Genomic DNA, 25949 nt, shown 5'->3' with positions numbered 1-25949 from the left:
TGCCCAAACCATTTCAACATGAAATGTCTTTTCAATTGAAATTGTATGTGCCTGTTGAAATTTTGCTCATTCTTCAAAGACGTTTAAATGTCATTTTTTCTGAAGTCACTATTCTGGCAGGTTAGAATTAATTTTCTGTTCCCCTATATTTTGATGTGGAATTAAATTTTGACTTTATTATAATTTTTACCAGCACTTTTTTGGACTTGTTGTGTTGTATGTCTTAATCATCGCTCTGTATTGTTTTCCCTGGTGCCTGGTATAACACATATGCATGTGTGTCTATGTGTGGTGTGTGTTAGTGTGTGTGTAGTATGAAATTGTTTCCTAAATATCCCTGCAATGATTTTCTTATTTTGGAATGTTTGATGGGTAAATATTCTCAACATTAATATGAGTATATTGACCTATTGTGTTAATGAACATGTTAAGTCATTTAGTCAAATGACAATCTGAATTACTAATTATCTCTAGTCCCAGAGGATTCAGTTGCCTGTGAGAGGAACTTGGGGGGCATCCTTGACTTGTACTTTTCCCTCAGACCCTTATCCAATCAGTCTTTAGTTATAATTCTTATATGTCTCCCAAATCTCTCCATTAACAGTGCCTTGTTCAAGCCAATGTAATAATCACTCTTGATTTCTGGAACAGATCTGCCCTGCTTTCTGGCTAGTCTTTTTTCAATCATTTTTTCCCCTGTGTTTCCAAGTGGATCTTTCTATAATGCAGATCTGACCATGTCACCCTCATGCTTACAGCCATTTAGTGTGCCTGAATCTCAAGGGTCATTTTGACAATTACTTTCAAGCTGTGCAAAGTCTATTTAAAAAAAAAAAAAAAAATCACTATTTCCAGATTTCTTGCTTCATTTTGGGGACAGTGTAGAGTGTTTCTCTTTTTTAGTGACAAAGAAATTGAATGATGGAGAGAGAGAGAGAGAGAGAGAGAGCAAGAAGAAATGAGACAAGGGGAAAGGGAGGGAGGAGAGATGCCACTAACACTGTTTGTGTCTGCCCTGCATAATCTGGTCTCTGACAAGGCAATTAGCATGCAGATCAGCTGCACAAGGTCTTGAATGCATTAGCAATTGAACACTAGCTTTCCAAGCCCTTCCCTGCTTCTCTGCAAATTCACACACCTTCTGGCTGCTCTGACACAGCCCCAGTTCAGAATCCATTAACTGGAGATTTAGGCCATGAACAAAAATGATTGTGCATGCTCATGATTAATGAGAAAGCTACTTCAAAATCACAAGGCACCATACTGGCTAACCACTATTAATTATTTTTATCATCATCAGATTGAGAAATCATTTCATCATACCAGAAACAATTGTTCAGATTGGCTGACTTGAGTAGAAAATATATTGTGCATCATTTTGAAAGGCAAGTGTTTTCTGATCTCTTTATTTTATGAAGATAATTATAATAAGTATAGCCATCATTGAATGATCATATTAAGCATCCCACTGTAGTAAGTTATTGGTATGTCTTAATTTACTTATTCCTCATGGTAACTCTATGAAAGAGGTGTGATCACTATCTCTATTTTATAGATAAAAAACTGAGACACAGAGGTCAGGTCAAGCACAGGTTGTAAGTAACAGAGTTTAAGTTAAAACAAGCATTTCATGCCAGAGCCCACACTGGAGCACTTACCCTCTGCTCTTAGAAAAGTAGGCTACTTGTTAATACAGATCTTTGTTGTCATAGTCAGGAATGCCCTGGACTATCCTGTGTGTTGATAACCCCTAGTTGTGCAGAGAAGTTGACTGATGTTATGCTGTGCAGGGCTGGTAAAAAGAAACAGAAGGACAATTAATGTGATCCTCAGCTCTGACCAGGCTGAAGTCAGTAGTTAATATTATGTTCTAAGAGATTTAGTGAAATCAAGTTGAATCTGGAACTTTTCAAGGGTCTAATCAGAGGGAGGGAGAATGGCAACATGACTGTGGGTAATTAGATCATCAGCAAACAAAGCATTTTTAGGTCGTAGGCCAGTGTGAACTGAAGGGTGTCAGAAGCAGGGCCAAAGAAGGACTTGGCTGTGGCAAGTAGAGATTCAGCCTGTTTGGTTTAGCAATCACACAGAATGGTTTCTGGCCCAGCCTCAGCCATTTGGACTGTGAAACTGGGCAAGTTTCCTAACCTCTTCAAACTTTAATTTCTTCATCTGTATAAAGAAGCTAACAGCCCTACCTGAAAGGGTTTTTTAATGAGTGGATTAAATGAGAGAAAGTTTTTAAAGTACCAAGTACAGCTGAAAGCAGGAATTAAACATGATTCAAGTCAAGGTGCCTTTTAATGACCATGAAGAGAATGCTGATGATATAACACTGTATCCCCAGTTGACTGGTTGGAGGTTCAAGTCTGTATCCCAACCCAAAAGAGAACCAGAGTAGGTACTCTGAATAAGAGGTGTGGTAGAAGGCTAAGCAGGCAAACCTGTCACACCTAGTGGGCATGGGTTAGGGAAGCTCCATGCTGACTTCCCATGACACCCTAGGATCCCAATCTACAAGATGAGAAAGATGGCAGGATCTTTGCAGGTTCCAGTTACCACTGGAGACACTTTACCTGTGTTGTTATCAAGCACTGGTTGGGCCCCATGCTGAGTTATGTTGTTAGATTTACACATAATCATTACTTTCTTCTAAGGTTGAGCCAATGTCTCCCAGAATCAACTTTCCTCTATAGTTTTGTTTAGAGTTTACCAATGGGAGGACCCCGAAGAGATTTGAAAAGTGGAAGAAAAGGAGAAGCCATCATTCTTGGGAGATTGTGACTACCAGACACACAGTGGCTTTGCAGAACTCTCCATGAGTTCCCTTTTTGAGGTCATGCCATCAGAGGTAGTGGTTTCCTGGAGTTCCCTGTGGGCTCTGCTTGCTCTACCACTGCAGTGCTTCAAGCTGAAGTTAGCCTGCTGTTTCCCTGATGTGCTAGCTACAGCCTCCCTATCTTCAGTCTTGTGGCTCCTTCTACCTTTCTGTAAGCCCAGATCCCTATATCAAACTCTCTAATACCATTAGGTTGCAGTAGCTCTGCTTTTCTGGTCAAACTGAGAATGATTCTGCCTATTACTCATTACTGCCTGGATGGTACTTGGTTATCTAGAGGAGGGGTTGGAACATTTTTTAAAAAATGATGATAGGAAGTATTTTATTTGGGACATTTGATCTCTGTTGAAATCATTTAACTACTCAATTATACTGTTACAGTATGAAAGTGGCCATGGATAACCATTATGAATGAGTGTGACTGCGATCCAATACAACTTTATTTATGAACTTCAAGAATTGAAATTCATGTAGTTTTATGTGGCATGAAAGAGTATTATTTTTTTCTCCTACCATTAAAAAATGTAAAAGTCATCCTTAGGCTGTACAAAAACAAGTGGTGAGCTGGTTTGGGCTATGACTTGCCAACCCTGATCTGGAGCAAGGCTGACAGAATCAGCCAGATCTGATGATAAACTTTGCATGCCACTTACTATGTGGGGTTGAGCAATCTATTTAATCTCTCCTGATATCAACACTTAGAGTTAGGTGGGTTGTGAAGATTAAATAAGAATATAGATAAAATCTTTTGTTGACTACTGGGCACCTGGTTCATGGTCTTTCATTTGTCACTGTTTCTGTCTCTCAGAGAGCACCCTTCCATGCTTACATCTTACTCAAGCAATTAAAAGGGAACTAAAGATGATCTGTGTCTACTGGGATTTGAACTGGCTTTTGCACAGATAAGGTAAAATCATGCCCAGGCAAATGAATGAGAGAACACCTAAGTCTTTGAAAATTATCTACCACACTTAAATTAAGTAAAAGGATGCTAATACAGAGTGCTTGTCAGTAATTCTGCCATCAACCAAATTGTTACTAATGATTCCTTCTGGTACAGCTGTGGGGATTAGGAAGAGAGACATAGGGGTTGGAAAAAATGGAAGAGGCAGAAGAATGGAGAACTTTGATTTCATTACATGACTATTTTAAAGTGGTGGGATTATGGGTGACATCTAATTTATTGGTGGGTTAATTTCTTTTAAAAATAATACATTTAAATATGCTGTGGGATCATTTCTATTTTGGTATTACTATATTATAATAATATTTTATTATACTATTTTAAGATAGAAATACATAATAGATTGAGTAAATACCTTGTTATAAAGCCCATACAGCTAAAAGGTTAAAAACTTTATTAAGTATTAAAATAGTTACTATTAATCTTTCAAATTCCATCTCAAATGTTGCCTCTCATAAGGATTTTCTTAATCACCATAAAATAGCCACCTACCTCCATTACTCTAATGTGTCTCATTACCCTATTTTCTTTAGTCCATAATACTTATTTTTAACATAATGAGTTAGTCAGATTTCCATTGCTATGACAAAATACCTGAGGAAAACTTCAAGTTCAAGGAAGAAAGATTTATTTTGGCTCATGGTTTCTGTCCATAGTCACTTGGCTCTGTTGTTTCGTGGTTAGTTATGAGGCAGAACACTACTGTAGGGAGCAAGCATGTGGAGCAAAGCCACTCACTTCTTGGTGGCTGGGAAACAGGAGCTAGGGGAGGAAAGGGTCAGGGACAAAATACCTTTAAGAGCAAGCCCCCAGTGACTTACTTTCTCCAGCTAGTTTCCATCACCTACTATTTCCACTATCTTCCAATAGCCTATTAAGTTATGAATCCACTAATGGCTTAGTGCTTTGATGGGTCAGAACTCTCATGATCCAGTCACCTCCAAAGGCCCCACCTCTGAACACTGATGCACTGTGAGCCAAGCCTTGAAAACGTTAGCTTTAGGGAAACATTTCAGATCCAAATAACAACACATGATTTGTTTGTTTACATGCTTGTTTTCCAACTTTCTCCCACTAGAATGCACATTCTAAGAGGAAAGGGCTCCTACCTGATCCCATGTGATGCAGAATGGCATTCTTTTGACTGAGGTTATAACCCCTCCTCTACTGCACAGGAAGGAAAGTAAAGTATTATGTTCTAGAAGGTCAGACTCCTAGTGCAGCTACTGATGGGTCAGATGCCCTCTCTGTGCCTGGTTGTATTCATTCCCCCTCCCCACTCTGACAACTTTTAAGGAGGCAGAAACATCTGGAAAATTGGCCTGACCACAGAAAACAATAATGCACTTACACTCCAGGCAGATGGTACTATCAAGCAACAACATCTGGAGCTGAAAATCCAGCTGACAACAGGGGTAATTATGAAAACATTTAAAAACTGTCCAAGTTGTTCATTTCAAATTATGCCTTCATTTCTGCTGAATTTATGATTCAGTCAGCAGATATTGTCTTTCCTCTCTGTACACACAAGATCCTTGGATTCCTTCTATCCACTGGAAGTGAGAGTTAGACTCAGTGCTAGACCTTTTAGGTAGGTCCCAAATTGGAGTATTTGCCTGAAAAGCCTTTTTAAGATGACTGCACCACCTTAGAAAGAAAATGCTTTTAAGTTATTAGGTTTCAGTGAGTGTCTGTAGCGTGGACTTATTCCAGTAACTAATCTGCTTTTCCTTCAAAGATATGTGTTTTATTATATTAAAATACCCTGGAAATAAGGCAGAATGGTCAGAAACATGAGTCATTTCACCTGGAAGGCTTAGCTTTGCTGACTTGCATATTTGGTTGCTGAATTGGGGGAAAGGCAGAATGGAAGGCTGTCCCAAAGTAAGCCCTTAATGTAGATTAACTCATGATATCAGATGAGTCCTAGCTGCCTTTCAACAGAAGAAACATTTACTATCTTTGAGCTTCACACGTTCCTGGGCTGTTGATATTTCATTGGTTCGATAAGCTAATTAGTGTTTTTTGCTTTGATATAATGAACCTACATTTAATCTGCTGTTTCTTTCAAATAAGAAATATCTTCTGAAATCTCAAAGTCATTCTGTCCTTTATGGGAGCTGGTCTTCCAGAAAGAGGAAAGTGTTGTTGGAAACCAATCCTTTAAGGCTGACCCAAAAGGACAAATTTAGACCAGTTTTGACTCTATGACCAGAGTAAGGAAGACAATAGCTTAAAAATGGCATGGTAGTAATAGTATGCCTTTGAAAGTTATTAATAGCAGAATATGGTAGCCCCCAAAGTCAAGAAAATGATAGTCTTCTCTGACTAAATCCAGTTAAGTGGCAGTTTAGGAACAAAAATCTGTAGGGGGACACATGGCCTAAAGCAACTTCACTTTACATCGTTGAATTTCATGATCTTATTGTCAAAAAAAAAAAAAAAACCCAAAAACATACCTTTCTTGCTATATCAGTAAGTATGACTGAATAAAAGACTTTGGTACTGATGTTATGCATTATCCTGCAGGAAATTACCTTCATAGAAGAATCTGAAACTGAATCACTTTTCTTTTTTTTTTTTTTTTTTAACCTTTTTGACTTGGTACACAGAAAGCTGAAAAACTAAGATGCCAATTAGTTTGTAAATTTTCACAGTCCAAAGAGTCTCGAACCTCAATTTTGGAGTTCCTGGCTCCATCGCCTAGCTTTCCCTACTCCTCATGCAGCAGCAGGTTTTTAGTCTGTCTCCCTGTTTTCTCTGAATACTCCTAGGAATCGAGTTTCCCCCAGAAAAATGTGGAGTCAAACTGTACTTCCTATATTAATATAATTTGTATTTTTAAAAAGTCTTCATCTTCTAATTTCTCATTCTCCTCGTCATCAAAAATGATTCTTGAGAGGGATCCAAGATGGCAGACTAGAGGGAGGCTGCGTTTCTTGTCGCTCTATAACTCTGGTTTCAAGCAGAGGATATCTGTTTCTTGGTGAGGCAGTTTTTGCTGCTTATCAATTCGTGGTATTTACCCTATTTGTCTGCTGTGATGACCTGCAGTCTGCCAGCATATTGATGCCTTTTTTGAGTACAGATTGCTCACTGTCAGGCACCTATCATCCACCATTTGCCTGCATCTGACCAGTCCATTGCCTGCCTTACACCTATCCATCACCCAATGCACAAGGTTCACCTCCCCATCGTCCGAAAACAGTCAGCAAACTGATCGCCGACTGCCAGTGGAGCACCAGCTGCCTGCTCTTGCCTGGAAGTTCTCTGTCACAGTACCTGCAGGTTTGATGACACATGGCTGCCGCCATTTTGAGACAACAGCCAGGCTCCATAGGACCTCTGGCTGGACTGACTGAGCCCTGTCTCCAGGATCCCACAGCCTGACCGATCACTCCCTGCCTCTGGGGCCCTCACATCGACTGACTGCTCCCTGCTGCCAGGACCCCCAGACCAACTGACTGCGCCCTATCACCGGGACCCCAGACCGACTGATTGCACCTGGCCTCCAAGATCCCACAACCACATCAAACACACCAGACCTCCAGGACCCCTGCCTGACCAACTGCATCCTGCCTCCAGGACCTCCAGCTGACCACGGCCACACCCTGAGCTGCAGTTCCCCATTTGCCAACACATTTCAAAGCCAGAGCGGCCATCTTAGATAATCCTGGAAGCCATAGCTCCGGTCTTTAGGTGGGGCAAAACCAATCCTGAGACACCTGCTGGAGGCTTGAAGCTCATTGTCAGGTACCTCTCATGCATCAGGCTACTGAACTCTGGGAGGTTTCATTACTATATGACTGTTATACTGTAGATTTTCCTTTTTCTCCTTGTTGAAAAAATTTAAGTTTTTATTTCTTTACTTTTCTTGCTCTCTTTTCCTTTTGTTTACCTGTTCCCTCAGAGTCTCTTTCTCCCTTTTTTACATGCTAACATCCAATTTCTTTTGATTACACTCTCACCCTTTCTATTATCAAGAACTTCTGTATATTCTTTTCATCCCATTAACAACCACATTCTACATCCCTCTGCATCCTCTTTGTCCTCCATTTAAAACTGCAGACCTTATTGCAAATCTGTTTTACTGAAGATAATATTTGAACTCATTCTGTTTATTATGACAATTTTGTTATTGTCCTCATAGGGGCTATTTGGTCTAGGATTGCATAGTGTCTGAACTGGGTACTGCTAATATTGATCTCCCCTTAAAGAAAGGGTTTTGGAAACCTATAGGGCCACTATAAACCTGTAGGGGGAAATCTGTTATACCCCAGATCTGCACTGCTAGAGGGGAAGATACATGAACGACATGAAAAAACAAGGGAAGAAAATGATCCAAACAAATCTAGATTCTATATTAATAGAATTCAATGACAGTATGTTAGAAGAAATGTCAGAAAAGGACTTCAGATTATACATGAATAAGATGATTTGTGAAGCAAAGGATGAGATAAGAGAGCAAATGCAGGCAATGAATGATAATACCAATAAGCTGAAAGAGCACCTGCAGGAAGCAAAAGATCATTTCAGCAAAGAGATAGAGATTCTCAAAAAAAAAAACCAAATGGAAATCCTCAAAATGAAGGAAACAATAAACCAAATAAAAAACTCAATGGAAAACATTACCAAAAGACTAGACCACTTGGAAGACAGAACCTCAGACAATGAAGACAAATATTTAATCTTGAAAATAAAGTTGCCCAGAGAAGATGGTAAGAAATCATGAAAAGAATCTCCAAGAACTATGGGACATCATGAAATGACCAAATTTCAGAATTATTGGAATTGAGGAAGGCACACAGAAACAAACCAAAGGAATGAACAACCTATTCAATGAAATACCAGAAAATTTCCCAAACCTGAAGAATGAAATGGAAAATCAAATACAAGAGGCTTACAGAACACCAAATGTACAAAATTACAACAGGTCCACACAAAGGAACATTATAATGAAAACACCTAACATTCAAAATAAAGATAGGATTTTGAAGGCCGCGAGAGAAAAACATCAGATTACATATAGGGGGAGACCAATATGGATAGCAGCCGACTTCTCAACCCAGACTCTAAAAGCTAGAAGGGCCTGGAACAACGTATTTCAAGCTATGAAAGAACATGGTTGCCAACCAAGAATCCTATACCCAGCAAAATTAACCTTCAGATTTGAAGATGAAATAAAATCCTTCCATGATAAACAAAAGTTAAAAGAATTTACAAATAGAAAGCCTGCGCTACAGAATGTTCTCAACAAAATATTCCATGAGGAGGAAATGAAAAACAACAATGGAGGTCAGCAAAGGGAGGAACTACCTTAGAGAAAAACCACTCAAAGGAGAAACCAATCCAAGTTAAAAACCAAAAATAAGCCAAATGAATGGGAATACAAATCATATCTCAGTAATAACCCTGAACGTTAATGGCCTAAACTCATCAATCAAAAGACATAGACTGGCAGAATGGATTAAAAAGAAAGACCCAACAATATGCTACCTGCAAGAGACTCATCTCATAGAAAAAGACATCCACAGACTAAAGGTGAATGGATGGGAAAAAACCTACCATGCACATGGACTCAGTAAAAAAGCGGGGGTTTCCATCCTTATGTCAGATAAAGTAGACTTCAAGCCAAAGTTCGTCAGAAGGGATAAAGAAGGACATTTCATACTGCTTAAGGGAACCATAAATCAGGAAGACATAACGATAGTAAATATTTATGCTCCAAACAATGGTGCATCCCTGTACATCAAACAAATCCTTCTCAATTTCAGGAATCACATAGACCACAACACAATAATTCTGGGTGACTTTAATGCACTGCTGTCACCACTAGATAGATCTTCCAAACAAAAACCAACCAAAGAAACTATAGAACTCAATAACACAATCAATAACCTAGACTTAATAGACATATATAGAATATTCCATCCATCAATGAGTGGATTCACTTTCTTCTCAGCAGCACATGAAACCTCTTGAAAATAGACCATATGTTATGCACAAAGCAACCCTTAGGAAATGCAAAAAAATAGAGATACTGCCTTGTGTTCTATCAGATCATAATGGACTGAGAATAGAAATCAATGACAAAATAAAAAACACTAGAAATTACTCCAACACCTGAAGACTAAATAATATGCTATTGAATGAAACATGGATAATAAAAAACATCAGGGAGGAGATAAAAAAATTCTTAGAGGTCAATGAGAATGATGATACAACATACCAAAATCTCTGGGACACTATGCAAGCAGTACTAAGAGGAAAATTCATTGCATGGAGTGCATTCCAGAAAAGAATGAAAAGTTAACAACTAAATGACGTAACATTACAGCTCAAAGCCCTAGAAAAAGAAGAACAGAATAACAGCGAAATTAGTAGAAGACAGGAAATCATTAAAATCAGAGCTGAAATCAATGCAATTGAAACAAAAGATACAATTCAAAAAATTGACAAAACAGAAAGTTGGTTCTTTGAGAACGTCAACAAAATAGACAAACCCTTAGTCACACTAACAAAGAGAAGGAGAGAGAAGACTCAAATTACTAAAATTAGTAATGAAAAAGGAAATATCACAACAGACACCACTGAAATACAGAACATAATGAGAAGCTACTTTGAAAATCTGTATTCCAACAAAATAGAAACTACCAAAGACATTGACAAATTTCTACAGACATATGCTCCTCTCAAACTGAACCAGGAGGACATACACAATTTAAACAGATCAATATCAAGCAATGAAATAGAAGAAGCCACTAAAAATCTGCCATCCAAGAAAAGCCCAGGACCAGACGGATTCTCAGCTGAGTTCTACAAGACCTTCAAAGAAGAACTCATTTCAGTAATTCTCAAAGTATTCCAGGAAATAGAAAAGGAGGGTACCCTACCAAACTCATTCTATGAAGCTAATATCACCCTCATACCTAAACCAGGCAAAGACACATCAAGGAAAGAAAATTTTAGACCAATATCCTTGATGAATATAGATGCAAAGATCCTTTACAAAATATTGGCAAACCATATCCAAAAACATATTAAGAAAATCGTGCACCACAATGAAGTGCGGTTCATCCATGGAATGCAAGGATGGTTTAACATCTGTAAATCAATAAAAGTAATCCATCATGTCAATAGACTTAAGGATAAGAATCATATGGTTATGTCAATTGATGCAGAAAAAGCGTTCAACAAAATACAACACCCCTTCATGCTCAAAACACTAGAAAAAATAGGGATAGTAGGAACATACCTGAACTATTTATTTATGCTAAGCCCATGGCCACCTTCATTCTTAATGGAGAAAAACTGAAACCATTTCCTTTAAAAATGGGAACAAGACAGGGGTGTCCTCTTTCACCACTTCTATTCAACATTGTCCTCGAAACTTTAGCCAGAGCAATTAGGCAGACCAAAGAAATTAAAGGGATACAAATAGGAGAAGAGGAACCTAAGCTGTCACTATTTGCGGATGACATGATTCTATATTTAGAGGATCCAAAAACCTCCTCCAGAAAACTTCTAGACCTCGTCAATGAATTCAGCAAAATAGCAGGCTATAAAATCAACACGCATAAATCTAAAGCATTTTTATATGCAAGCGACGAAACGGCTGAAAGGGTAATTAGGAAAACAACTCCATTTGCAATAGCCTCAAAAAAAAAAAATACTTGGGAATCAATCTAACCAAAGAGGTTAAAGATCTCTACAATGAAAACTACAAAACATTGAAGAAAGAAATTGAGGAAGACCTTAGAAGATGGAAAGATCTCCCATGTTCTTGGATAGGCAGAATTAATATTGTCAAAGCGGCCATACTATCAAAAGTGCTATACAGATTCAATGCAATTCCAATTAAAATCCCAATGATGTACCTTACAAAGCAAGCAATCATGAAATTCATCTGGAAGAATCAGAAACCCAGAATAGCTAAAGCAATCCTTAGCAGAAAGAATTAAACAGGGGGTATCGCAATACCAGAACTTCAACTATACTGCAAAGCAATAGTAACAAAAACGGCATGATATTGGCACCAAAATAGACAGGTAGATCAATGGTACAGAATAGAGGACATGGACACAAACACAAATAAATACAGTTTTCTCATACTAGACAAAGGTGTCAAAAATATGCAAGGGAGAAAAGATAGCCTCTTCAACAAATGGTGCTGGAAAAACTGGAAATTCATATGCAACAGAATGAAACTAAACCCCTGTCTCTCACCCTGCACAAAAATCAACTCACAATGGATCAAGGACCTTGAAATCAGACGAGAGACCCTGCATCTTATAGAAGATAAAGTAGGTCCAAATCTTCACCTTATTGGCTTAGGATCAGACTTCCTTAACAGGACTCCCATAGCACAAGAAATAAAAGCAAGAATAAATAAGTGGGACAGATTCAAACTAAATAGCTTTCTCTCAGCAAAGGAAACTATCAGCAATGTGAAGAGAGAGCCTACAGAGTGGGAGAATATCTTTGCCACTCATACTTCAGATAGAGCACTAATTTCCAGAATATATAAAGAACTCAGAAAACTCTACACCAAGAATACAAATAACCCAATCAACGAATGGGCTAAGGATATGAACAGACACTTCACAGAAGAAGATCTACAAGTAATCAACAAACATTTGAAAAAATGTTCACCATCTTTAGTAATAAGAGAAATGCAAATCAAAACTACCATAAGATTCCATCTCACCCCAAGTAGAATGGCGATTATAAAGAATACAAGCAACAACAGGTGTTGGCGATGATGTGGGGAAAAAGGTACACGCATACATTGCTGGTGGGGCTGCAAATTAGTGCAACCACTCTGGAAAGCAGTGTGGAGATTCCTTAGAAAACTTGGAATGGACCTACCATTTGACCCAGCTCTCCCACTTCTCGGCCTATACCCAAAGGACTTAAAATCAGCATACTACAGAGATACAGCCACATCAATGTTCACAGCTGCTCAATTCACAATAGCCAGACTGTGGAACCAACCTAGATGCCCTTCAATTGATGAATGGATAAAGAAACTGTGGTATATATACACAATGGAATATTACTCAGCTATAAAGAATAATAAAATTATGGCATTTGCAGGCAAATGGATGAAATTGGAGAATATCATGTTAAGTGAGATAAGCCAATCTCAGAAATCCAAAAGACGAATGATCTCACTGATAATCGGATGATGACACATAATGGGGGATGGAAGGGAGGCAAGAATGGAGGAAGGATGGACTATATAGAGGGAAAGGAGAGGTGGGAGGGGTGGGGGGGAGGAAAAAATAACAGAATGAATCAAACACCATTACCCTATGTAAATGTACGATTATGCAAATGGTAGCTGTTACTCCATGTACAAACAGAAACAACATGTATCCCATTTGTTTACAATAAAAATAAATTTAAAAAAAAGCATATGGCAGAATATATATGTAAATCAAAATGAAAATGCTTGTCTATATTTTACCTGCAACTTTGAAATTGAGAAATTTCCTGGAATTCAAGTTGATGCCTTATTTACATCTATAGTAGGCAAGTTAGGCTGACCTGTTGACTAATGTAGACTAGATTTGTTGGAATTACAGATTTCCCACTGACAGGTAAAATGTTGATGCCAAAGGATGCACATTGAAATTCTAGTCAATTTGCAAATATGTCAGAAAGCAAGAGGAAATACCTCTCTTCTACTTGAACAAGTGGTTGCCCAACATGTAGGCCAAATCTAACATGCAAATCAACTTCGTAGCTCATAACTGCCATAAACCAAGGGCTGTGGATGAAAACAGAAAGATGTGGTCAGTAAGCAGTATGTGCCAGGCCCCCTTCAGAGCAAGTTGTCCCTGTTGCTTCTCTGGGTTGCACAGAGTTCCTTACCGTGTATCTATTTTCCTGAAGTTAGTAAGCTGCTTGAGGCCAGTTGTCTCCATACTATCTTCAGGCCAAAAACCATGAAGTCATCCTTGATATTTTCTCTTTCTCTCATATACCACACCTCATCTGTCAAGAAATCCTGTTTATTTCATCTTATTCTATATAGCTAATCAGTTCTCGCTGCCTCTGCTGCTAGTGTCCCAGTCCACGCCTCTGCCATCTCTCTCCTAAGTCACAATAGAGTCCCAACTGTTCTCCCAGCCCCAACCTTTGCTCTCCTACCTATTCCCAAACCAACAGAGAGATGATCCTTTTAAAATGTAAGTCAGCTTATGTTAGTCTTGGCTCAAAATTCTTCCCTACTTTCTGGATTAATTCAGAGTAAAATCCAAGAATGTACAGTGGTTTACAAGTTCCTGAATGACTTGGCTCCATTCCTTTCTGCTCTTCTCTCCCCATCCCCACTCCTGCTACCTGAGTCTCCTTGCTGTTTCCAGAACATGCCAGAAATATTCACCCTAGGATATTTGAACTGACTGTTCCCTCAGCTCCTCAAATCTTTGCTGGAAAGTCACCTTCTCCATAGGCTTTCACTGACCACCCTATTAAAAACTGTAACCAGCAATCTGATCCTCCTCCACTCTTTCTTCTCCTATGGTATTTATCACTTCCTGACAACAACATGATATACTAACTTATGACATCTTTTGCTTATAATCTCCTTCTACATAGGTGCTCTAGGCATGTGTTTTTTCATCTTGTTCCTGGTGCCACAGCAGGTACATATTGGGTGCCTGGCACATAGTAGGTGATCAAGAAATATCTATTGACAGAATGAATACTATTGTCAGGAAACACTATTTTTCTTGTGACTTGTGTAGCTTGTGTATTTATAAAATATTTTATTTCTAGATATTAGGAGGACATTGTTTGAGCTAGATTTCCTCAGCTCCTAAAGATACTCCCAATAAATAAATAAAAATAAAGATACATACATTTGGACTCCTTATAAGTGGCATTAATTCTTTCAAGTCATCATGGTATAATTTTTTTTGTGTGTGAATATTGGTAATTTTTATTTTCCTCTTTTATACTTTTTTTAAATTGTAAACAAATGGGATACATATTGTTTCTCTGTACATGGAGTAAAGGCATACCATTTGTGTAATCATAAATTGACATAGGGTAATGTTGTTTGATTCATTCTGTTATTATCATGGTGTAATTTTAAGACTCAATATATTTGTTTTTCAAGATATTAGAATACTTACTTTTTCCTGGTAGAGTAAGTTCTAAATTTCTTTGGCTGAGTCTTAAGCATTCTATAGTTAGAGACATAGATATGGGCCAGGCATTGTCCAAAGCACTAGGAATATAAAGATTTCTAGGACATGACCATTGCCTATGAGGAGCTAGAAGCAGTGAGAGGGACTGTAAACTAATAATTACCTACGCATAATATGTTTATAGCATCAATTTGATCCTAAATGCAATAATAAAGTCCCCAAAATAGCAAATAATTTTGAGAATTATTCATTAAATGATAAACTAGCATGGAACAGTTAGGACAAAAAAGAATGAAATGCAAGGAGTGAAATGGTCTTGGGTCTGAATCCCATACCTCACCACCTTTTGTTCTTAATGAGTAACTCCTTATTAAGTATGGTATACATACAAAAAAATATAGTACCTATTTGTACAGCTGAATGAGTTTTCACAAAACTAGCAACCCACAAGACCTTCCCCCAAATCAAAGAAGAACTATAAATTTTATATTCCCCAAATCTCCTTGAGTTCCCTCACTGTCACTTCTCTTCCCTATGGATAACCACTGTTCTGATTTCTTTCTCCCCCACCACTGGGGACTGGAGATTAAACCCAGTGGCTCTCTGAGCTACATCCCAGTCCATTTTATTTTTGCTTAGTTGCTGAGGGTCTCGCTAAGTTGCTGAGATTGGCCTGGAATTTACGATCCTTCTGCCTCAGGCTCCCAAGTTGCTGAGATTACGGGTGTGCACGCCTGACCATTTTCCTGATTTCTAAGGACAGTATAGTTTTGCCTGGTTTTTGGACTTTGTGTAAATAGAACCATAGAACATGTATCAACTGTGTCTGATGCTTACTCACTATCGTATTTGTGAACCTCATCCATAGTGTAACATGTCATTGTAGACTGTTGATTCTCATTGCTTATAGCACTGTATTTTGTGAGTATAATACAGCTTTATATAGTCTATAATTGATGACCATTAGGGTAGTTTCCAGGTTGGAGTTATTCCAAACAGTGCTCTGTGAAGGATATCATACATATTTTTTGGTAAATATAAATATATATATTTAGCTTTTATAGTTATTTACTAATACTTTTCCAGAGTGGTTGTACAAATCAACATTTTCTCAGATATGTATGTGACTCTGATTGCTCTACAGTCTAACTTCGGTAATCACTGTCTTTTTCCAATATAACCATTTTGGTGGGTAGACATTGGTATCATCTTATATTAGTTTTCATTTTATGTGATGACTCATAAAATTATTACTTATCATTTATTGGTTGGTCATTTGAATTTAGAGTGGGATATCATCTTTTGTGAAGTGTCTGCTTAAGTCTTTTATTTTTCTATTGGATCACATGTTTCTTAATGATTTGTAGAAGTTCTTCATATGTTTGATTCCTTCATGGAATACATGTATTAAAAATTTAAAATATTCCAACCCTACCCCCCCAAAAAAAAACGATTCTTTCCTTTCTTTTTGATGTAACTAATGATGGAGTAGTGATTTAAAAAATGCAAAACTCTCAATAAAGCTTGATAAAGTTCTTAGCTCAGTGAAGAATTAGAATCATGGAGTAGTGCTGGGAGTTGCTCAAGGCTGAGCCATTTGTGCAGTGGAGAGAATAAAGTCCATACAACTACCAGCCTGAAGGGTGTGTTTAGGAAGTTGGCCAGTGCAAATGAGACACAAGGCAAATAGAACATAAAGGCTTCATCCATTATAGATGTGAGGTCCCGATGCCCCTTCCCTGTGTGGTGTGGTAATAACTGAATAGCTTATGAAATGATTAGGGAGTCTGCTCGGCAATGGCAGATACAAACAGAAAAATGGCAGCATAAACTCATCCTAACCCGTTCCAAAGAAAGAATTGACATTCTGACAAAATGATTTGGAAAAAAAAAAAAAAATGGAAATTTTTAGAAATGGAAATATATACTTTGAAATGGCCTCCATGGATGGTTGACATAGAAGACTATCTAGAACTCAAAATTAGAAATGGAAGGTAGAAGGTACCTTGGAAATCATTTGGAAGTTGCATACAGAGAGGTGAATAAAAGAAAAATATAAAAATGAAGTTCAGATATTGAAGATAAAATGAGACACTTTTATATGATAACTTCATAAAGATAGTGCAGAAATAATGTGAAATAGACAGTATCTGAAGACATAATAGTGCAGGACCTCTCAGAAGTGAAAAGAATGGATGCTGAGATGAAAGGTATGTGATTCCTGAATCAGAAAAACAAAACAACTTCACAACCAGACACATGTGAAACTTCAAACCAGGAAGATAAATTTACACTAATTTCACAAAGAAAGGTCATCTATGAAATCCCCCGAATTGGCCTAAAAATAAACTATTGATCTCCAAAAAAATAATATATGTATGTATATATATATCATAAAATAACTTCTGATGTTTGAGGGAGAATGCTTGTCTAGACCTCTATACCCACCTAAATCATCATTTCATATTGATGGTAAATGATATTTTCTATCTACAAAGATTGGATAAGATTACTACTATGAGATCAACTTTTAAAGATTTCACATGTGAGATCATGCATTATATGTCTTTTTTGTACCTGACTTGCTTTACTTAACATAACAATCTGTAGTTCCATCTGTGTTTAATCTATTTTGAATTGGTTCTTGAATATGTATGAGATAGGGATCTGGTTTCATTCTTCTGTGTGTGGATATCCACAGGAAGTGTCCTCTCCCCAGTGCATGTTCTTAACATCTTTATTGTAGATCATTTGGTTATAGATGTGAGTTTACTTCTAGGATTTCTATTCTGTTCTGTTGGTCCATATGTCTGTTTTTATGCCCGTACCGTACTGTTTTGAATACTGGAGATTTGTAGTGTATTTTGAAATCGGGTAGTATAATGCTTCCTGATTTTTACTTTTGCTCAAGATGGCTTTGGTTTTTCCTTTATGGTTCTATGAAAATTTTAGGTTTTTTTTTTCCTAGTTCTGTGAAGAATGTCATTAGAAACAGAAGGCATATCAATACATCAAATATTAAGGCTTTAAAAAGATTTTGTAGTTAAGACAATATGGTATTGATGAAGTGTTAAAGAAATAGACCAGTGGATGGAATAGAGGAGTCAAGAAACATACATATGACACTTATGGGAATTTGAATTTGGTAGTGAGAGAAAAGTTATTACACATAATACAAAAAAAAAAAAAAGAACTGTGTGCTATGTTATGTGTAGTGAAGTAGATTCCTAAATATGTTAAATAATGTTTAAAAAGAAGAATGTTGTTCTTATCAGAGCATTAGAAGTAGTTTTTAGCCAGAAATTAAGGAAAAATTGGAAAGGAAAATATTTGATGAATTTGACTATACTAAAAAAAAATCTGTACAACAAACAAATTTGAAAACAAACACTAGACTAGTGAAAATATAAATGAAAAATGAAACTTATAGAATGTTTAAAGAACTCTTGCAACTAATTAGAAAAATAAATCCAACCAATCAAAAGTTGGTGTAAGATACTAATCTTGTTGATAAATTTCAAAACATGGTTTAGTTTTTAAAAAAGGACATGTAAGATTACACGAACAGTGTGACTACATTGTGTACAACCAGAGAAATGAAAAGTTGATCCCCATTTGTATACAATGAATCAAAAATTTTTTTAAATATTAAAAAGGATGGTACAGAAAGAAACCTTATAATACCAACTATGTAAAATTTTAAAAATTGAAAAAGCCTAGTGTATTGTTTATATGATTAACATACAACTTGAAAGCATAACACATGTTTTTAATGGCTACTCATCTCCTTCAGAAAAGCATTTTTGAGGGGGAAAGGAGAGGGAAATAAATCTAGGTAGAGTCACAGACATAATTGAACTGAATTTGTAAATTTTAATCTTGAAAGATAAAAGAACTGAGAAAATTGAAAACTGGCTTACCTTCCGAGTTAATAAAATGTTAATATTTGAGAAGTAACAGCCCAAAGGCAGATTTCAAATCTTTGATTCTGAAGTTAGATCTTGAGCTCATTTTGAAACTAGGCAGGCTGCATGTAACCTGCAGGCTATGGGGTGATTATGTCTCACTGGCTTTGTCTCTACCTCTCTGAACTCAGTCTGAACTTCTCCTTGTTGGGGTAAGCTCCACCTGGGCAGTTCTCTCAGAAATGGTGCAAAAGTCAGATTTCATCTTCTCTGTAGCCATGAACGTGTGAATCCACAGAATCTGAATCAATAACACAAAGAACACTATGTGATTGGCATTGTGGCATTGTGCAGTGCACGTCAGTGGAACTGTATACTGTGGCATGTCTATGAGAGTACATTAGGGTCAGATAAGGAAAAGAATGAGTAGATTGTGTGTGTGTGTGTGTGTGTGTGTGTGTGTGTGTGTGTGTGTGTAACATGGGGTGACTATAGAGAACCAAAGAGTTTGCCATAAGTAAGAAGCAGAAGGCAGAGATGGGAGTTTGGGATGGAGATCTAAAGTAGTCCTGAATTTCAGCTTGTCTGAGTGGCATGGTGAACAATTGGATCCATTTACAGGTTGGAGTTCATTCTTTGATGGGGGCTAGGGTCAAAATTTTTCCAAAGCCTGCTTAATTAAAGGTTTTGAGGAACTTAAAGCATTATTAGATGTTCTGAAGTTACAGGGTAGGCTTCTCTTCTTGCCCTTTCAGTTGACCTCCTTTCTGGAACTGGTCATGATATTCAGAAGATCCTAGTACTTTCATGACTCTGAGTGTCATCTAAACATGGATGCAGACCTATTGCTGTATTGAGTGTTGAGTAGGGTGAGAAGCCAGAAAGAAGGATGAGAGTTAATGGAGAGGTAACTGGAGGCGAAAGCTAAAGGTTTGCCAACTTATACTACTTGAAATAGGTACATACAATCAGGCAGAGGTGTGAATGTCCCACTTGGGTATACTCTCTGTATCCTGGTTGCCAGGTTCCTTACACTGTCCTTGAACAGTCTGCAGGGTAGTATTCTACCCAATGTTTGGGTATACTCCTCTTTGGGGTCAGGATGTACTCAGATATATCATGCTCATTAGAGTTGATTTTATTTTGCTTGCTTACGATGGAAGAGACTTGAGCAAGGTAGTTGACAGGTTGTGATTGGGAGTGTTTGCCTCAAAGACTCCCTTGATCATCTAGTTTTATCTAAGACTAAGGAGCAATCTTAGGTAAAACCAATGTATGAGTAGGTGTATTTAGAAGTTGTTGACCTCATCTGGTAGTTTTCACTCTAGGTAGGCCTAGACCTCCAGAATGACAGATATTCAGGAGGAACAACCCCAGTTATGGTTACAGGAACCAAATGAATGAGTGCCTGCCTTTTCTAGAACTTGCTCTTGATTTTGAGGATTTTTTTCCCTAAGAATTGAGGATTGAAAAGAATTAGTGATACAATATGAAGATATCACTACACACTGTGTTTCTTGAATCTGAAACCCAATAGTGGAAGTCAATAGTCAATAGAAGAAGAGGTATCTGGAAGCTCTTTTGTTCCTGGATGTAAAGCACCCTTTCTACAACCCAGTTCAGATCTTTTCCATTTTGATACTGTTGTTTTATAGCATAAAACCTTCCCAGACCTTCTTCCAAAGGGAAGCTGTGTGATCTTGCCTTTAAAAAGTAACTTTATTTGCATTTTCCCATTATAATGCTATTTCCATGAGGCTAGGATCTATATTTATGGCAAGAAGAAACAGAATATACATCAAGCCCTTTAACTCCATCTGATGCATTTCTGGTAGCCAAAGTTTTGCCCATTCTCTTCTGTTTTGTTTCCCTTCTACCACAAGGTCTGGTTCATTTAAAAAATTTCTCCTATTTTTAGTAATTTAATTCTTTTTTTTTTTTTTCTAAACCTATGTGCTCATCTCTGGATTCTCTTTCTGATCAACATTTCACCCTCACCCCGTCTACCTACCTTTATAGGTGTTTTCATGAAATTTTCTGTCTTAAGAGGGGTGTCATTCATAATTTTTTCCATCTTTTGTTCTTGTTTCATTTCTGCTTTGCTGCTTTGACATATTAATATCACAAGAATAGTCATATTACCTATTATTAAAACTCCCCACATAGACTATGTAATCCTCTCTTTTTAGGGTCACCTCCTTTTAAGTAGGCCCAAGTGTTATACTCAGAAATACCATTGCCCCCAGTCCTCCAACTCCAGGAAGAGTTAGGATCTCATTCTTCATCCCATCCTCCCAAAGGCTGACACGTTACTATGGTCCTTTGTGATTCACTGATTCCTCTAATTAGTTACAACTATGCTATTAGGCTGAGGGTTGTTCTCCATATGCCACAACCTAGATATTTCTTCCATTAAGGACCAATTCTGTTCTCTTTCCTGGGACTATGGATATGGGGATATATCCTGGATGAGATGTCTCCACCAACAGAATTTCATATACAGTTTTCAAATGTGTTCTTTGGGATAGTATAAGACCTGCTGTCTAAAACCCCCAAATTTCCAATAGACAGATTTGCTTCTTTTCCTTGCCAATGAAAGACACATTAAAATGAATTTCCAATCATTGCTTTTATAACCAGATTGCATTTTATCTCATAAGATCTCTTTCTACTTCCCTGTATTTCTGAGTTGGAGCCCAGACAACCCAGCATATAGTCTATTTGAACATGACTTCACAGATCCTTAAACATCAATCACTGATGGCTGTTTTATGACTTTGCAGATCATGTAACTGAATTAAGTTGTTCCAACAATCAGAAGCAGCTTGAACTACCATGATTCAATTACAGAAAACATACCAAGAGCCAAACATGTTATCCAGGCCTTAGATCCTCATGTTTGGAATTACTGCCATGGATAGAGGCATCAGACTTCAAATTTAAGAGCCTGTCTGGGTCAAACATCTGCTAAAAACCAGGAATCTATTAACTGACAAAGGAAAAATAAATTTTTTTGGTAGAAGTGAATAAACCTTAAAAAATACTAAGTTCACATCTAATCTTGAATCTTTAATTTTTCTGTGCTATATAAGATGTAATTCCCTTTTAATTTCCATCCCCAATCTTGGTTCCTCATCAACTCTCCAGTTTTAACTATAGTCATCAATTTTGGGGGCATGTATTTTGAGAAATTGGTCTATACATTTTTATACAAAGTCATATTACATATAGATAATAAATATTCTGCATTTTGATGTGTATTTTCTTTAACTCAATAACTTACCTTTGCTCATTTTACCATGTTAGCATATGCAAATTATATTCATTATATTTAGGTTCAGCTAATAATAGGAAACCTCAAGTAACTCTTTTTAACTTTTTTTTGTATTAGTTCTTAATAGTTATATGTAACACTGGGATTTATTTTGACATAACTATAAATGCATGGAGAATAGTTTGCTACAAATAAGTCCCCAATACTTATCCTTACCCCCTCCTCCTCCCTGCTTCTCAAGTAACTCTTTATAAAGAATATGAAAGTAAATTTATTTCTCCCATTTAGTAATCAAAAGATAATCATCCTGGGACTGGTTTAGTATTACATGTTATCAGAGACTCAGCCTCCATCAGGCTTGTTGCTACAGTGTCCGGCAACCTTTCTCAAGTTCATCTCATGGTCCAAGATGGCTCATGATTTAAGACTGGCTGAATTCACAGTCGACTGAAAAGAGGGTGTCTAAAGCCATTTCCCTGAAATATGGGTGCCATTTTTCCCCATGTACCATTGGCTAGAACTTTGGTATATTGCATACCTAGTTGCATGTGAGACTGCACAAAGTTATAATTTAAGTGGAGTGATCGTATTCCTAGGAAAAATCTTAGACTTTTACTAATGAGATAAAGGAAAGGTATACCTAGTATTTTGGTCATTATTGATTAGGGTGTTTTGATTCTCTTCTTGAAAAGAAAGAAAAGGGAAACGAAAACCTGGTATTTATTGTAAATCCCAGAAATTGATGGTCAGTCATTAACATGTATTGTGTCAAATATTCTCCATTTGCCCTTCCCAAATCCACTCTCCACCTTTTCTCTCCCTACTTTTTTGCCCATGAAAGCTAACTCTGAGTTCCCTCCCCTTGTTCCTTTGTCCCTGTAAGCCTACAAATGCTAGGGCTCTGTTACTGTCACTACCTCTGGGTGTTACAGTGCCCCTTGTGGTTTTCTTACACTTCACCTACACTTGTGTAAATGGATAAAATAACCTAATTTGAATATACCGAGTGATTCCTGTCAAGACCTTGAAGAATAAAAGTGCTGAGATCTGCGGTGGTTGTTCTCTAGTATTCAGATAGTTACCTGACTTTGTGCTGTGCAAACTTTTCACCTGGTTCTTATCACACATTTGGCAACTCGTTCGACTTCTATGGAGTTCCATTTGTTCATCTCCAAAGTATGAAAGTGTCTAGACCTGTGGTTCTCAAGTGTGAATATGCATCAGTGTCACCAGGAGGCTTGTTAAAATATAGATAGCAGGGCTCCACCGTCAAAGTTTCTGAATTGGTCGGGCTGGGTCGAGAAATTTATATTTCTAGCAAGCTCCCAACTGATGCCAATGTTGCTGCCCCAAGGATCTCACTTGAGAACCACTGATCTAGAAGATAATTTCTCTGACTCAATTCACTTCAGTATTCATGATGTCATTTCAGCATCTCAATGTAGCCTAGCTTCATTTAATTTCTCTCATGGGTGATGTTATTCTGCTGGTAAGAGTCTCTCTAGTAGCAGTAATCACAGATACTGTCCATGGCTGTCTGAGTAAGAAGGCCTTCATAGTTAATTATTGGGTAAAAGGACAACTTGGTCACAAGATCCACACTAAAAAAAAAAATAATAATAATAAAATAAATAAATAAATAAATAAATAAAACTATTCAGTGCTGGATCTGTTTTAGAATACACATTGAAGGATTTCTGTCGTGTGTAATTCCTCAGCTGATTTTAATATTTAGATGTGATAATTTTTCACTCATGTTTATATTTGGCTTGTCTTTAAATTGATCATTTGGTCAAAGAATCAGAGAGTAAAAGGATGTTTCCAAAATATTCATTCATTAACCCATAGACCTCCTTGACCCTGGTCAACTTTTCATCCCTGTGACCAAATATCTAACAAGAATAGTTCAGAGAAGGAAAAGTGTACTTTGGCTCATAGTTTCATTCCATGGTCAGCTGACTCTGTGGCTTTGGTCCTGAGGTGAGGCAGAGCATCATGGTGGAATGGTGTGGTAGAAGAAAGCCAATCAGCTCATGGCAGTCAGGAAGCAGAGAGGGGTATGGGGAAGGGGCCAGGGATAAGATATAGTTCCCAAGGGCACACCTCGAGTGACCTACTTCTAACTATGCTCTTCATGCCTAAGGTTTTCTATATCTTCTCCCAGTAGTCCATTCAAATGATTAATTTATCAAATGAATTAACCCAACAATGAGGTTAACATTCTCATAATTCACTTTTCAGAAACCCCACCTCCAGACATTTCTGCATTGTGGACCAAATCTTCAACACATGAGTTTTGGAGGGACTTTCCAGATCCAACCATAACACTACATAAGACAATTGTGTCTTTATTTTTGATGGGGAGATAGTCAAAGGAAATTTAGGGACAGAGCTCAGAAAGGAGAGGGTACGATGAAGTATAATTTTACTGTTTCTTCCACTCTTTCTGTTGGTAATTCAGTGGAACTAAATAAGAAATGTCTTGAGCTTATGTCTATAAAAAGAAGAAGATATATGTACATAGCACAAAAAATTAATTTTCCCTTCACAGTGCTGATCAGCATATAGGAGGTTTAAAAACATGGACTATATGTATTTATAAATGCATTTGGAAAGGGATGCATAATGGATACGTATACATATACATACTTAAATTGTATAGCTGCCAATATGCTACTATTTTAGAACTCCTATAAACAACAACAAAAAAGTTTAATTAAGGCTGTGTGGTTAGGACTGCTGTTATAATTTGTATATAAGATGTCTCCCCAAACCTCCTGGTTAATGCAATAAGGTTCAGAGGTGAAATGATCGGGTTATGAGAAATGTAACCTAATCAGTCCATCAGTTTGAATGGACTGAGTTGTAACCGTAGGCAGGTGGGGCATGGTTGCAGGAGGTGGGTCACTGGGGGTATACCCTGGAAGGGTTCATTTGCCCTGTGACCCCTGCCCCTTCCTCTCTGCTTCCCAGCTGCCATATGCAGAACAGCTTCCCTTCACTATACCCTTCCATCATGATCCGCCTCACCTCAGGCCCCAAGCAATGGGGCTCTCTCACAGGGACTGAACCTCAGAAATCATGAGCCTAAAGTAAACTTTTCATCCTCTAAGTTGTTCTGATTAGCTGTTTTGGTCACAGTGATGAAAAGTGGACTAACACAATGACCTAATCATCTTACCTGATTTTATGGTTAATATAAGAACCAATGATTTTTGACTAGGATGTGTCAAACAAATGTTCCTAAGCGGTGGTATGTGCTTGAGAACAGCCTGCACAGAGATTACATTAGGAGCTAAGGGACCACATTGTGGGGCCAGCAAACACTGTTTATGGAAGTCATGAGGCAATTTCTGGACTTAAGCAGAAAAAGTGTCAAAAGCCACATAGAGATGAACCAGAAGCAATGGTCAAGGTAGCATTATGGGATGTTGAAAAGGCTGTGTCCCTCAGCTGTGGATGAAAGCTTTACTATAGCATTTTTCTCACCTGACACTCTTCACCATGGCTGGGTTCCATGTGGGTTCCCTTTGTCCTGGGCTAGGTGCACCTGATTGTTGTTGACCATGTCTCAGTCATTTGGTAGATTCTAAATCTGTAGAATGAGATCTACCTATTTTCTTTCTTGGCCTTACAATTTCTATTAAGGTTCAGAGCATATGTTAGGTAATCAATAAACATTAAGGAATAAAACATATGCAATGCTACTCAGGAATCCTTCTCAGGCCAGTTGGATGAACTGTTACAAAGCTAATATTCAGAGAGCAATCTTTTTTTTTTTTTTTTTTTTGTTTTTGTTTTAATGTAT

This window comes from Sciurus carolinensis, chromosome 17 (assembly GCF_902686445.1).
Source record: "Sciurus carolinensis chromosome 17, mSciCar1.2, whole genome shotgun sequence".
Lineage (NCBI taxonomy): Eukaryota > Metazoa > Chordata > Mammalia > Rodentia > Sciuridae > Sciurus > Sciurus carolinensis.
This window is presented reverse-complemented; position numbering follows the sequence as displayed.